We start from the raw sequence: 15,724 nt of genomic DNA, 5'->3' as shown, positions 1-15,724 counted from the left end.
CTGAGTATTTCCAGTACACTTTCTTCCACATGAATATGTCAGAGGACATGGAAACACACAGTTAAAGGGCATGGCCACTCCTGCAGCAGTTTGAAGAAGCTTAGCTTGGACACCTAGAGATAGACTTGCTAACAAGGAATCAGCAAAGTATACTCCTTGGCTACTGGTAACCTCACTCGTAAATGAGAAGAAAGGGTTTAAGTTCTCTGAAGTCCGTTCCAACTATTGAACACTCTTCTCCCCTCTTTCCAAAATGGTTGCATAGCAAAAACAGCTACATCAGAAGTCCAGACCACCACCATAAAACACCCAACTTAAGCACAGACATTGCCTTACCACCATGTGTCCAGCCTATCGTGAAAGCCAGGGATTTGGAATTGTTGGCTCTTCTGAGATTTCATTGTCTTCTCTCATACAACAAGCTTTTACTACTGGAAATTCTTATATTCTCCTCATCTGGCTAAAGTTGCCTGCTCTTCTGAGGTTCAGGAACAGACCTCACACCCTTCAGCAATAGCCTCCACTGATACTGCCAATCTTTGTCAGGTGTCTCTTTTATGTGCTTTGAAATCAGCTTGTTTTCCTCCATCTCCGCCCCCATCAACAGCATCCAGCGATCTTGTTAGTGATTTGTCTTATTGGTAAGCAAACTTCCAGAGAGTAATAACATGAATTCATGCAACAAATACTGAATTAATTCTTAGTCATCTTTACATTCCCAGTAGCTAATACAGCTTCTAGCATATTTAAGCCCTCAAAATTAACCCAAAAAGGCCATGTAGATATTAACAGCTCTCTTCCCTGAATTCCAGATCTCAACATCCCTCTGCCTAGTTTATATCTCTACTTGGTTACCTCAAAAGTACTTCAAAATTCACTTTGTCCTCCCTACATCTCTCTGCCACTAAAAAACCTGCCCGTCTACAATGCTCCCCAGCTCTGTGAACCCAATTAAGGAAACCAGAATGACATCCACTTCAGCCTCACCCCCCTTACCTAATTGATCAGCACGCCTTCTAAGTTTACCTCCTAAATGAGCTCCCAAACTCGTTTACTTCTCGGCGATTTCCGTTCTAGTCCACACCACCCCTGCCTCTCGCTCAGACCATGTTTCTAACCCATCTCTCTGTTTTTACTCCGAACTGTCTCCATACAGCAACCAGACTGAATGTCACTTTATAACACTGATTATGAACTCTTTCCCTCAACCCCTCCATGACTCTCATCCCCACTTAAATACCTTCAGTGGCTCCCCAAGCCTCTTAACACAAGAGAAGGAAAAATACCTAACTAGGCCTTCAAGGCTTGTGGAGTCTGGCTCCCTTCTGACTCCACGTCATTTCCCTAATGTTCCTTGGCACATGATAAGCTCCCTCAGGCCAGAGGGCTTTGGCATAGTTATAGTCAATCCTGTAATCAGGCAACCTTATATGAGACACTCCAGTCAACTGGAGAGGTTTTCCTGCTGGCTTTGAAGAAGTTGTCAGGTTGTGAGAGGGCCCTGTAGTTAGACCTGAAAGTGGCCTCTAGGAGCTGAAAGGGACCCCCAGCAGACAGCCAGCAAGAAAATGAGGACTTCAGCCATTTTGCTAACAACCAAAGAGCCTGGTGGAGGACCCCAAATCTCAGATGAGACCACAGCCCCTACAGTCCCCTCAAATTCAGCTTTGTAAGACCCAGAGCAAAGAATATAGCTATCCCATGCCTGGACTTCTGACCTACAGAAATTATCATGAGGGGCTGCAGTTTCCAGCTGTAAGCTTGTGGCACATCAACAGAAAACTAATGCAGTGGCCAACAACCCTATCAGACTCAACACCCACTTTTTATAACAAAAATTTTGCTATATTGCCTACTGTTCTGTAATAAAATTCATAGATTGAGAACCTACTAGTTACTTATAAAAAATACATTAGCTATAAGGAAGAGATTTTTAAATAATTTATAATAAAATAATATGCATCTCAACCAAATTAGAAAACAAAACTGTCACGATAAATTTTCAGAATGCCTTCTGAGGACCATAGCCTCTGCTTGCCAGGACACTGTATCTAGAACACATTGACTCAAAATTAGAATATTTAATCTTAAAATGCTTATCACTTGCAAATTTTGTTTCTTTACGCATCACGTTGTAAAGGATGTCTTTGAAAATCACAGTAGCATAATATTGTTGTTCTAGCCTTTTCCCAAAATGGACTTAAGAAGGTTTGAAAGCCTCATAATTTCCTTTTATCCCTCCTCCTTCTCAATTATTTAGTGCTCACTGGGCACATGATACTGCTACTCGAAATTAATTTTCACACTTAAATAGACTTTTAAAGCTTCTAATTAATTTCCCAACTCTCGTTTTTTAGATGTGAACAGAGAATCACCATCATCTAGCGGCTCATTATACACACTATAAAATATTTCACCCCAGCTGTGAAGCTGGCCATAGTAAATACATTTTGTTGCCTTAATCAAGATTTATGGTAACATAATAATGTAATATTTAAAGGTCACATGCCAAAGCACTTTCTAAATTAATAAAAATACTTAGTACTTAACCTATAACACACTTTAAAATCATCACACAGTCTCACAGGTAGCTCTGTGCCCAGGGCTAGTAACAACTGATGGAGAGCCTGTCACCAAGCCCATTTACTTGATTTATTTTACAGTAGCCTTCTAAGGCCACATACATAATGGGTACGCACTGTGTAATGGGAAAATAAATTATTTAGTCTGGACAAGTGGACAGTGTTACCACTAACTTATTAATTCACTGAGAGGGGAAAATACCCTGAATAGCCTTTTTTCATACCCAGTAGCAACACTATTTAGTAACTATTTACAGATCCCCGGAGAAGGCAATGGCACCCCACTCCAGTACTCTTGCCTGGAAAATCCCATGGACAGAGGAGCCTGGTGGGCTGCGGTCCATGGGGTAGCGAAGAGTCAGACATGACTGAGCGACTTCACTTTCACTTTTCACTTTTATGCATTGGAGAAGGAAATGGCAACCCACTCCAGTGTTCTTGCCTGGAGAATCCCAGGGATGGGGTCGCACAGAGTCGGACGCGACTGAAGTGACTTAGCAGCAGCAGTAGCAGTACAGATCCCCAGGAACCTAGAGCTAGAAAGGACTTAAGGATCATAACCAAGCTTTTTTACAAATGAGGAAACTGAGAAACCTGTCCAAGCTTACAGCCACCAGTGGCAGAAACTAGGATAAGATAAGGGGAGATAAGGCTATGGATTCTAAATCTCCTCAATCAGAAAACGGGGGTAACCACAACCCTGGTATAGTGGTTACGAAGATGCAGTGAAATAATATAAAACACATGAAGGATACAGTATATGCTTGACACTTAATACCCCATAGCTATCATTTTCTTGCCCTGGGTTTCCTCCACCAATTTCCCCTATCACATTTTTTTTTAACCAAAACATCATTTATGATGATGCACATTTGGCGATGATCTTCTGACAGGTATACTGCATTGATATACAAATTAGAGCAAACTATACATTTTATTCAGGAACAGAAGGGCTCACTAGGAGGCTACAGAGGAAGCAGCTGACTCCAAACCTCAGGAGTTTGGAGTACCTGTACCCCTCAACAGTTGAAAATACCTTCAACTTCTTGGACTGAGCCCATATCAGCTTGGCCAAGGTGGACAGCATACAGGCCAGTTTTTTGAAAATTATTTATTACTTTGGTTGTGCTGGGTCTTCGTTGCTGCACACGGGCTTTCTCAGGCTGTGGTGAGCACGGACTGCTCACTGTGGTGGCTTCGCCTGGGGCGGAGCACAGGCTCCAGGTACCTGGGTCTCAGCAGTGGTGGTGCGCAGGCTGTAGCTGCCCGCAGCATGTGTACCTCCCCAGACCAGGGATCACACCCATGTCCCCTCCACTGGCAGGTGGATTCCCATCCACGGCACCACCAGGGAAATCTTATGTCAGTTTTCCAATACTGTACTTTACACACAGTTTCTAATTCCTTTTCCAGTATTTACTCAAACTTTTCATAAGATTATCTTTACCCGTGGTCACCTCTTCCTAACCTGCAATTCACTCCTGAATCCACTGAAGTCTCATTATCAGCCCACTGCTCCACTGAAACCGTTCTTATCAAAGCCATTAATAACCTCTTAATTGGAATAGGTTCCAGCTATGTTAGAAATAAAGCTAATACGATGCAAAAATTTTAAAAATACCCACCAGTGGGCAGGGGACACTGTCCCAGTCTGGGCACAGTGGTGCCAGCTCAGTTCTGGATGACACAGATGGGTCACCTCGCTACCTACTCCTCACGCCCATGGGGCCTGGGCCTCCCCAAGCAGTAGCCCCATGCTTCCTTCACGCAGGGTGACTCCTAAGCTGAAAGGCCAGGAAGGGCTTCTGAAAGTCAAACGGCTACTGCAGGCACTTCCTTGGTGGTCCAGTGGCTAAGGCTCCACACTCCCAATGCAGGGGCCCTGAGTTCAACCCCTGGTCAGGGAACTAGATTCCACATGCCACAAATAAGATGCAGCACAAATAAATTAACTTAAAAAAAAAATGAAGTTGAGGGGGAAAAAAAAAGAAAAATCACCAACAAAACTTAATTTATAAAACCTGCTTCACATTTCAAAGACTAGTACCTTTTCTCCAAAGTATCCTTCCAGAAAATACTGTGAATACACAAGTCAGAAAGACTATGGCATGTGCTACAACAGAGATAATCAATTTCAGCTGAGAAAACGACTTCCTATGACAGATTCATGGTTGTTTCAAAATACGTCTACAAACTTTTTGACATCCTCCCCAAAATGGTGGAGCCTAAAAGGCTTCCCTTGAATGTCGGTTGGACTCAGTGACCCACTTATAACAAACAGAATTTTGTGGCAGTGTGTGGTCAAGATAGGGTATATAAGGCATATGGTTTCCTCTTGTATCACTTGCTCTGGGTAAAGCCAGCTGACATGCTGTGAGGATAATCAAGCAGCCCTACAAAGACCTAAGGCTGCAGCCATCATGGAGGCAGATACTCCAGCCCCATTCAAGTCTTTAGATGACCTGTCACAGAATGTCTACAACTGAGTCAGAATCCACCCAGCTAAATTTCTCACCCAAAGGTACTATTAGATGAGAAACATTTGTCATTTTTAAGCTGCTAAATTTAGAGGCAATTTGTTACATGCCATGCCGTGTTCAGTCGCTTCAGTCCTGTCCAACTCTGCAACCCCAGGCTCCTCTCTTCATGGAATTTTTCAGGCAGGAATACTTGGGATTTTTCAGGCATGAATACTGGCGTGTTGCCATTTCGGCCTTCCAGACCCAGGGATCAAACCTGCATCTCCTGCATTGCAGGCAGATTCTTTACAGCTGAGCCACCAGGGAAGCCCCAATTTGTCACATAACAATAGATAACAAATACAGGGTTTAATATTTGTCCATCTTTATAATTTTATTTAAAAGTTTATTATGAAATTAGTGGAAATCAACTATGCTTTACAAAGATAATTATAGTCACTATTTCCAGGAATGTATAAAATTGGACTCAAAAGGTATCAGAATAAGAACATCAAACCAGAAGTAAAATATATACACAAGTATCTAGCTTGTAAATAGATTTTAAAAATAAACACTTGAGTGGGTGAAAGGAATAAGTGGTGTGGAAAGAAAGATGACTAGCTGAGAAATTTCAATTTGGGGTGAGCACCAAGACATTTTTCACTAAGTGATAAAAAAGGAGTTCTGAATTTACTTTAAATGTCATTAGCCTGGAAAAGTACAACTCCTCCTCCAGAAGACTGCACCTATGCATAGAGAATGGAAAATCTGAATGTTTATGTAAAATAACCTGTCAGTCAATCAAAAACTTTTGGGTTAAATATAGCATGTCTTCACAGGAAAACCCACATGGGGGTCTTTAATTGTCTACCTCCTTTTCTTCTCCATTTCTAACAATATTATCAAATTGCTTCAATCATTCAGGCAGTTATTAAAAGTCTTACTTCTCAAACAACTTCCCCCGAATCAGCAGAAACAAGATTGGATTTCTTCATCTAGATATTTCCATGCTAGGGCCCCACGCTGACAGCGCTGAAGAGCATGGCTGTGGAGACCAAGCAGGGGCTGCAGACTTGTAGCACCTCACTGGTCACAAACACAGGCAAACTGCTCTCCCCATTCTGAAACTCAGCTGCCTAATTAATTAGTAAAATGAGGATAATATCCAATTTGCAAGGTTTTATTAGGAGTAGAAAAGGCCTAGCATAATGCAGCCACTTGATTAACAGTGGCTAACTGTTTCTGCTTATATGCACTAACCAAACCAAGAAAACAAGGACACAGAGTGCCAGAATATTTCCTGTATCACATAAAGACCCAAAAGGCAGCCCAAGAGATTAATGAGGATTTCTGACATGCTATAATTTCTGAAATATTATAAAAGCTTACAAGCTGAAATCAAAACTGAACACTCAAGTGTTCAAATATTAGAGAACCTAGATTGTGATCAATATTTATATAACATATCATATTCTATTTTGTTGTTGTTCAGTTGCTTAGTCGTGTCTGACTCTTTGTGACCCCATGGACTGTAGCATGCCAGGCTTCCCTGCCATCACCAACTCCCGGAGCTTGCTTAAAGTGAAAGTGAAGTCACTTAGTCATATCCGACTCTTTGCAACCGCACGGACTGTAGCCTACCAGGCTCCTCCGTCCATGAGAGAAGGCAAGAATTTCCAGGCAAGAATACTGGAGTGGATTACCATTTTCTTCTCCAGGAGATCTTCCCGACCCAGGGATTGAACCCAGGTCTCCCACATTGTAGGCTGATGTTTTACCATCTCAGCCACCAGGGAAGTACAGGGAGCTTGCTTAAACTCATGTCCATTGAGTCGGTGATGCCATCCAACCATCTCGTGCTCTGTCATCCCCTTCTCTTCCTGCCTTCAAGCTTGCACAGCATCAGGGTCTTTTCCAATGAGTCAGTTCTTCCATCAGGTGGCCAAAGTATTGGAGTTTCAGCTTCAGCATCAGTCATTCCAATGAATATTCAGGACTGATTTCCTTTAGGATGGACTGGTTTGATTTCCTTGCTGTCCAAAGGACTCTCAAGAGTCTTCTCCAACACCACAGTTCAAAAGCGTCAGTTCTTCAACACTCAGCCTTCTTTATGGTCCAACTCTCACACCCATACATGACCACTGGAAAAACTGTAAAAACTAAACAGACCTTTGTTGGCAAAGTAATGTCTCTGCTTTTTAATACGCTGTCTAGGTTTGTCATTGTTTTTCTTCCAATAAACACCTTTTAATTTCATGGCTGCAGTCACCATTTACAGTGATTTTGGAGACCAAGAAAATAAAGTCTGTCATTGTTTCCACTGTGTCCCCATCTATTTGCCATGAAGTGATGGGGCCGACAAGGCTTCCCTTATGGCTCAACTGGTAAAGAATCTGCTTGTAATGTGGGAGGCCTGAGTTCGATCCCTGGGTTGGGAACATCCCCTGGAGAAAGGAAAGGCTACCCACTCCAGTTTTCTGGCCTAGAGAAGTCTATGGATTGTATAGTCCATGGAGTCACAAAGAGTCGGACACGACTGAGTAACTTTCACTCACCTGATGGGACCAAATGCCATTGATACTCATTTTTTGAATGTTGAGTTTCAAGCCAGCTTTTTCACTCTCCTCTTACACTTTCATTAAGAGGCTCTTTAGTTCCTCTTCACTTTCTGCCATTAGCATGGTGTCATCTGCATATCTGAGGTTATTGATATTTCTCCCAGCAGTCTTGATTCCAGCTTGTGCTTCATCCAGCTTGTCATTTCACATGATGTACTCTGCATATAAGTTAAATAAGCAGAGTGACAATATACAGCCTAGATGTACTCCTTACCCAATTTTGAACCAGTCCATTGTTCCATCTCTGGTTCTAACTGCTCCTTCTTGACCTGCATACAGGTTTCTCAGGAGGCAGGTAAGGTGGTCTGGTATTCCAATCTCTAAAAATTTTTCAGTTTGTTGTAATCCACACAGTCAAAGGCTTTAGCGTAATCAATGAAGCAGATGTTTTTCTGGAATTCTCCTGCTTTTTCGATGATCCAACGGACGTTGGCAATTTGATCTCTGGTTCTTCTGCCTTTTCTAAATCTAGCTTGAACATCTGTAAGTTCTCAGTTCATGAACTGAGAGAAATATGTTTTTCTCCTCTACCAAATTATATATTCTTTGATTGCTTTAAAAAATTTTATGGACTTCCCTGGTGGCACAGTGGATAAGAATCTGCCTGCCAATGCAGGGGACAAAGGTTCAATCCCTGCTCTGGGAAAATTCCACATGCCCCAGAGCAACCAATCCCGAGCACCACACTATTGAGCCAAGGCTCAAGAGCCCGAGAGCCACAGCTAATGAGACCCTGTGCCAAAACCACTGAAGTCTGCATGCCCTAGAGCCTGCCTGCTGCAACTACTAAGCCTGTGTGCTGTGACTACTGAAGCCCATGCACTCAGAGCCCATGCTCCACGGCAAGAGAGGCCACAGCAATGAGAAGCCGGCACACTACAATACAGTAGTAGCCCCCATTCACTGCAACCAGAGAAAGACTGCACAAAGCAATGAAACCCAGTGCAGCCAAAAATAAAAATAAATAAAAATTTTAAAAAATTTCTGTATATCTCTATATTCTCTCATGGCTCTAGCATACATACATAGGGCTGAATAAATTTATCTTCAAGTCTTCAATGTCTACTCATATTAATATTTGTTGTTGTTCAGTCGCTCAGTCATGTCCAACTCTTTGCAATCCCATGGACTGCAGCACGCCAGGCTTCCCTGTCCTTCACTATCTCCTGGAGTTTGCTCAAACTCATGTCCATTGAGCCAGTGATGCCATCCAACCATCGCATCCTCTGTCAGCCCCTTCTCCTCCTGCCCGCAATCTTTCCCAGCATCAGGGTCTTTCCCAAAGAGTCAGCTCTTTGTATCAGGTAGCAGAAGTATTGAAGTTTCTGCTTCAGCATCAGTCCTTCCAACAAATATTCTTAAGGTCTACTCATAACAATATAGTCTTAAGATTGTAAAATTCAGGCATCAGATCTTCCTTTCACAAGGTATATATCATGCCCTGCCAAGTCGCTTCAGTCATGCTGGACTCTTTGTGACCCTGTGGACTGTAGCCCGCCAGGCCCCTCTGTCCATGGGGTTCTCCAGGCAAGAATACTGGAGTGGGTTGCCATTTCCTCCTCTAGGGGTTCTTCCCAACTAAGGGATCAAACCCAAGTCTCCCACAATGCAGGCAGATTCTTTACCATTGAGTCACCAGATCCCTAACTAAAGCCAGTGTAGGATAACCAGAGCAATGAGCATTTCCCTACATGTAGCACTCTGCACAGTTTCTGGCACACAGTATATATGTAATAAACGAATGTTAGTAGAAAGAATAAATTGAGTGAACAAGAGCCAAATGAAGCATGCTGAGTAGCTAACAGGTCTAGCTACAATTTAACTTCTGAAATCTCTTTTCAATGTGTTTATATCTTTGCACAATTACTGTCTGATTTCTTTATACAGCAGTTTTCATTCCAATCCCAAAGAAGAGCAATGTCAAAGAATGTTCAAACTACTATACAACTGCACTCATTTCACATGATAGCAAGGTAATGCTCAAAATCCTTCAAGCTAGGATTCAATAGTATGTGAACTGAGAACTTCCAAATGTATAAGCTAGATTTAGAAAACATAGAGGAACCAGAGATCAAATTGCCAACATCTGTTGGATCACAGACAAAGCAAGAGAATTCCAGAAAAACATCTATTTCTGTCTCACTGACTATGTTAAAGCCTTTGACTGTGTGGATCACAATAAACTCTAGAAAATTATTAAAGAGATGGAAATACCAGACCATCTTACCTGCTTCCTGAGAAACCTGTATGCAGATCAAGAAGCAACAGTTAGAACCACACATGGAACAACGGACTGGTTCGAAATTAGGGAAAGTAGTATAGCAAGGCTGTATATTGTTACCCTGCATATTTAACTTCTGTGCAGAGTACACCAGGCGAAATGGTGGTCTGGATGAATCACAAGTTGGAATCAAGATTGTCAGGAGAAATATCAACAACTTCAGACATGCAGATTTGTTGTTGTTCAGTCACTCAGCCATGTCCAACTCTTTGCAACCCCATGGACTGCAGCATGCCAGGGTTCCCTGTCCTTCACTACCTCCCAGAGTCTGCTCAGATTCATGTCCATTGAGTTGGTGATGCCATTCAACCATCTCATCAAGAGGCTCTTTAGTTCTTCTTCACTTTCTGCCATTAGGGTGGTATCATCTGCATATCTGGAAATGCAGATGGGGATACCAGACCACCTTACTGCCTCCTGAGAAACCTGTATGCAGGTCAAGCAACAGTTAGAGCCAGACATGGAACAATGAACTGGTTCAAAATTGGGAAAGGAATACATCAAGGCTGTATATTGTTACCCTGCGTAGTTAACTTATATGCAGAGTACATCATGCAAAATGCCAGGCTGGATGAAGCACAAGTTAGAATTAAGATTGCTAGGAGAAATACTAATAACCTCAGATATGCAGATGACACCATGCTAATGGCAGAAAGTGAAGAGGAACTAAAGAGCCTCTTGATGAAGGCAAAAGAGGAGAGTGAAAAAGCTGGCTTGAAACTCAATATTCAAAAAATGAAGATCATGGCATCCGGTCCCATCACTTCATGGCAAATAGATGGGGAAACAGTGGAAACAGTGACAGACTATTTTCCTGGGCTCAAAAATCACTATGGATGGTGACTGCAGCCATGAAATTAAGATGCTTGCACCTTGGAAGAAAAGCTATAACAAACCTAGACAACATATTAAAAAGCAGGGACATCATTTTGCCAACAAAGTTCCATATAGCCAAAGCTATAGCTTTTCCAGTAGTCATGTATGGATGTGAGAGTTGGACCATAAAAAAGGCTGAGCACTGAAGAATTGATGCTTTCGAATTGTGGTGTTGGAGAAGACTCTTGAGAGTCCTTGGACAGCAAGGAAATCAAACCAGTCAATCAAAGGAAATCTACCCTGAATTCATTGGAAGTACTGCTGCTAAAGCTCCAATACTTTGGCCACCTGATGAGAAGAGCCAAGTCACTAGAAAAGACCATGATGCTGGAAAAGATTGACAGCAGAAGGAAAAGGGGACAACAGAGGATGAGATGGCTAGATACCATGACCAACTCAATGGACATGAGTCTGAGCAAACTCTAGGAGATGGAGAAGGACAGGGAAGCCTGGCATGGTATAGGCCATAGGGTAGCAAAGAGTTGGTCACAAGTGAGCAACTGAACAACAATACAGAAGAACTCCCTTATAACTTCCTACCATAGATGTAGGACTAACATCTATGATATTAGCACTAACATTTCTGCTATATGAGCATATGAGACGTGTAAGACCCAAAGAATATCAGCAGAGAAGAAGTTCTTATGTTCCTCTCCATCCACATTTCTGTGATTTTATCTCATTCTATTTCTTTCCTTTGAGTTTTGCCCATTTTGCCCATCCTGTTGTAAACATCCCAGGTACACAAAGTATATTATTTTCTTACTCTATAAACCTACAAAGTACCTAATAAAAGATACAGATTGTAATCTTGGCATTTTTTTAAGACAGAATGTTCAGACTTTTTTAAATAAATCTTTTATTTTGTATTGGGGTACAGCTGATTAACAATGTTGTGATAGTTTCAGGTGAACAGGGATGGGGACTCAGTCATACATATCCTGTATCTATTCTCCCCCAAACTCCCCTCCCTTCCAGGATGCCACATAACACTAAGCAGAGTCTTGGCACTTGTTATTGACAGTTATTTTGCTAACTGGGCTCTCTGACATTTAAAAGGGGGCGGGGGCATCTAATTCAGAGTCAAAAGCACCTAATTATGCATCAGCTATCTGAAAGAAATTTCCTGCAGTGATTGTGTCTGTGTGTGTCTATAAAATTAGAAACAGTATCTTCTCAGTGACCCTACAGAGATATAAAAGGATGAAGGAATGTTAGTATGTGCAGTCACCCATAAGGACACTGTTAAAAAGCCTCAAAGGTTCGTTCAAACAATGTTAGGTGCCAAGCATTATACCAAATTCTGGATGAAACAGAAATAAGAATGAGTTGAAGTTCATGGAACTGGAAAGCAGAATGGTGTTTCTGCAGGCTTTTACTTCCTTATTTTTCTCTAAACTTTCTCTAAATTCTCCATCAACCTCAATCTATTTGTTAGCCTCCATGCTGGCCCCTCTTCCTTCACCAATTCTCTAAGCCAGTGGTTCTCAAAGTGTGGTCCTGGGAATAACAACATTAGCATCACATGAGAACTTATTTAAAATGCAAATTTAAGAGCCGCTGCCAGACTTACTGAATCAGAAACTGTGGAGATGGGACACTAAGAAATCTTTTTACCAAAGATTTGTTTTACCAAAGCCTCCAGGTATTTCTGATGAATGCTCAAGTTAGAGAAACCATCCAAAAGTTCCACTCCATGTTCTTTCCAGTTCCACTCTCAACTTCTCTGGGTGTGATTATCTTCTTCCACTACCTCTGCAGCTGTAACTATTACAACTACTAACAGCAACAGCAGTCATTTTTAAAGCATTTATCGTCCAGGCACTGTCCTGTTGTGTACATACTATCTTAATTGCCACAACAGTTCTTTAAAGTATTATTAACCCCACTTTTCAGAGGAAAAAAAACCCAGAGGTTTAGAGATGCTAAATAACTTGTCTAAGGTTACTCAATCTAACCAATAGAGGCATAAGAGATTTGACTTTGGGTTTTCCTAACTCCAAAGACTATATTAAGTCCTAGAATGCTGCGGCATGGCAGCCTTGGAGGCTGTCAGCTACACGACAATCACTTCTGAGCTGGAGCAGAACTTCCAGTTAGCCAATGGGCCTCTCTAAACTCCACACAGGGGCCTTAAAACTAACATGCATCATTTCTTCCCTCCATTGTAAATCTCTTCCTCCTCCTGTGTTTTCTAATCTGTTGTCCTCATAATCATCAGTGCCACTTTTGACTTCTCACTTTCTCTCACCTCTAGCTGTCCATAACAGAGATTTTAACATCTAAAATACCTTTACAAGCTGTCCATTCCCACTGTTCCTCTTCAAGATAGGGGCACCTCTCACCTACATCCTAATTGGTTTCCCTGCTTCTGCACTCTAAAGCAACTCTGCATATGAACTGCCACTCAACTTTCTGATCTGATTATTCTGCCTTCCACCATTCTCATCACCAACACAGGATTAGTTCTGGCAGGTCTAGGCTTTTTAGAATAAAAGACTTCCTCATAATTTGGCTCCAACCATATCTTTGCTGTCTCATCACTTCTGCCATACAAGAAGCCTACAAAAAAGAACTCAGTTTTCCCACTTAATTTTAATCTTTGCCAATTTTGCTTATGCTCTCCCCTCTGCCTGGAATGATTGTTTTTCCTTTTCCATGTGACAAAATACTAATTAACCGTCAAGGCTAAATTCCATGATCTTTAAAGTTTTCCCTGACTCTATCAATTTATTTCCCAAGCCAAAATAATCTATTTCTTCAGCATTTTATTTATTCCAAAAATAGTGAGCTGTTACCATAACATGTCATGGTTAGTGTCTGTCTCCTCTGATGAACACTTGATATCTCAGGTATACTGTGTTTTCTTCGCTGTCCCTGCACCCAACACAGTGCCCAGCCATAGCCAACACCCGATAAATATTTGCTGAGTTGTTAAATAATGCAACATTTGGTGCTGCAACATTACACAGGTTAGCAATTCAAGTTCAGGTTTATGCAACACTCAAAAGAAAGCTCACATTACAACAAAAGATAAAAAATGAAGGTTCAATATTTAGCAGCACCATCTGTAATTTTCTCAAAATCTTTTTGTCAATATTTTTGAGTATCCTTCAAATAGACTCCTTTCCCAGCTAACATGATTTGTATATTTTACAGGATCAGCAGAACTACAAACCTCACAGACTGCTGTAAGAGATAATCCCAAGGAAAACTGTGTCACTGAGAGTAGCTGGATAATTGCTTTGAGTACATCATTTCAGTACATTTCCAATAGAACGGCCCCAGCACATCAGGTAGATTTTAGAAATGAGGGCATGCACTGCTGACTAAATATATAAGATAAGCGCACAGCAGTGAGGCATTTATTCAAATTAGTACTGAAATCAGAGGTATACCTGCTTTTGGTTCAACTGTAATATCCTTTCACTTTAAGTAAGAATAACACTTACTCTTGTCTAAGACTCTACCCTGAGTAACGTTAACTCCCATCCCTCCCAGGAAGCACGCTGTTTTATCAGTGCGATGCTGATAAGCCTCCCTGAGTCTTAACACTTCCCCTCCCGAACCTGCTAAACCTTCTCTCTCCAACTATCCCCTCTCATGGGACATGTAAGTCGCTGCAATATATTCTCCCGTTACCAAATTCACACTATTTTCTCAAACATATGACTTATCTCTAAAAGGAAGTTTCCACTTCTTCCAAAGATGAGATCAATCTTTTCTAAGTTTGCACTGTACTTAAAGCACAGCACCTCACAGAGCACCTGTTTACAGACTGCCTCAGCTGGTTTCATAATTATTTTATATAATATGCTTTATTTTCCCAGCTATACTGTGTTCACTCTTAAGGGAAAAAAGCCAGGTCTTTCAAAGTCATTTGTAATCCCACAATCCTCCTCCCATATATAGCATAATACTGGGCACAGGCAGCATATGTATCAACTACTTGAAGGACTGAGCTAAATGCTTGCTAAGCACTGATACACGACTTATCCACAGTGTCACATATAATAAATATCTACTGTGTCTACTCTGTGGCAAGCACTTCTGCAGGTGCTGGAGACATGGCCCTGAAGGAAACAAATGTGATTCCTGTCCTAAAAGCTACTATTGTCCAGAGCACAAGAAATATTGAAGTCTCAGTACTCGAAGTGCTACAGAGCAAGGTTATCACTGGCTCCAAGATATAAGAACCTCAAGTAACAAACATCACAGATCCTCAGTTTTGAAACTGAATCACAGACTTTTCGAACTGAATGAGAAGTTACAAGTTATTGTCTTCAATTTTCTTACACAAATCATGATTAAATTTCAGTACAGCCTACCTTTCCACCGTTTCTAGGCACTGCCTTCATCAACGATCAGAAAAAACTGACTTCTTTCCTATCTCCAATACTTTCTCCTGAGCATGGTCACTAGGCGAGAGAGTCCAAGGCACTAAGAAAGCACTGGGCTGACGATAAGCTGCACCCAATCAGGCTTATCCGACCATCAACATTTTCCAGTCCACACGCGGAACAGAATCTGTGTTTTCTGCCTAGTAAATACCAAGCCTGTATTTCTTTTAAAGAAGATAAAAGGCAGCGCCTCCACACTTACTTGGCCCTAATAATGACAGAGGCACAACATGGTTTAGGGAAATAAAACAGTTGATTTGAGTATTTGGAGGAAGAACTAAGGATGTCTATCCACTCCTTGGCCTCAAGATCTGTAGCAACAGCGTGATAAAATGCTAAGCGCCGACAAAGTTTTCAGCGTGCATCAAACACGTGCACACAACTCCTGAAGTTGGAAACACCAGGCAACAAGTTGCCCGCCCCCTCTCCACAGTGACAGATCTCCTGCCCCCGGTCGTGGGTGTGTCTGACGCGGCGCGCGGGCACTGATTCACAACTCTCTCCATAA

The 15,724-nt window shown here is 41.7% G+C and overlaps 1 protein-coding gene across 3 annotated transcripts in view; it reads right to left on the bottom strand.

Annotated features, from left to right (window-relative positions):
- Positions 1-15,724, bottom strand: part of BTBD9 (BTB domain containing 9) — a 405,610-nt gene that overhangs the window by 389,280 nt on the left and 606 nt on the right. The window lies entirely within an intron of this gene.

This window comes from Odocoileus virginianus, chromosome 27 (assembly GCF_023699985.2).
Source record: "Odocoileus virginianus isolate 20LAN1187 ecotype Illinois chromosome 27, Ovbor_1.2, whole genome shotgun sequence".
NCBI lineage: Eukaryota > Metazoa > Chordata > Mammalia > Artiodactyla > Cervidae > Odocoileus > Odocoileus virginianus.
The sequence above is the reverse complement of the archived record's forward strand: the minus strand, read 5'-3'. Positions and strand labels throughout refer to the sequence as shown.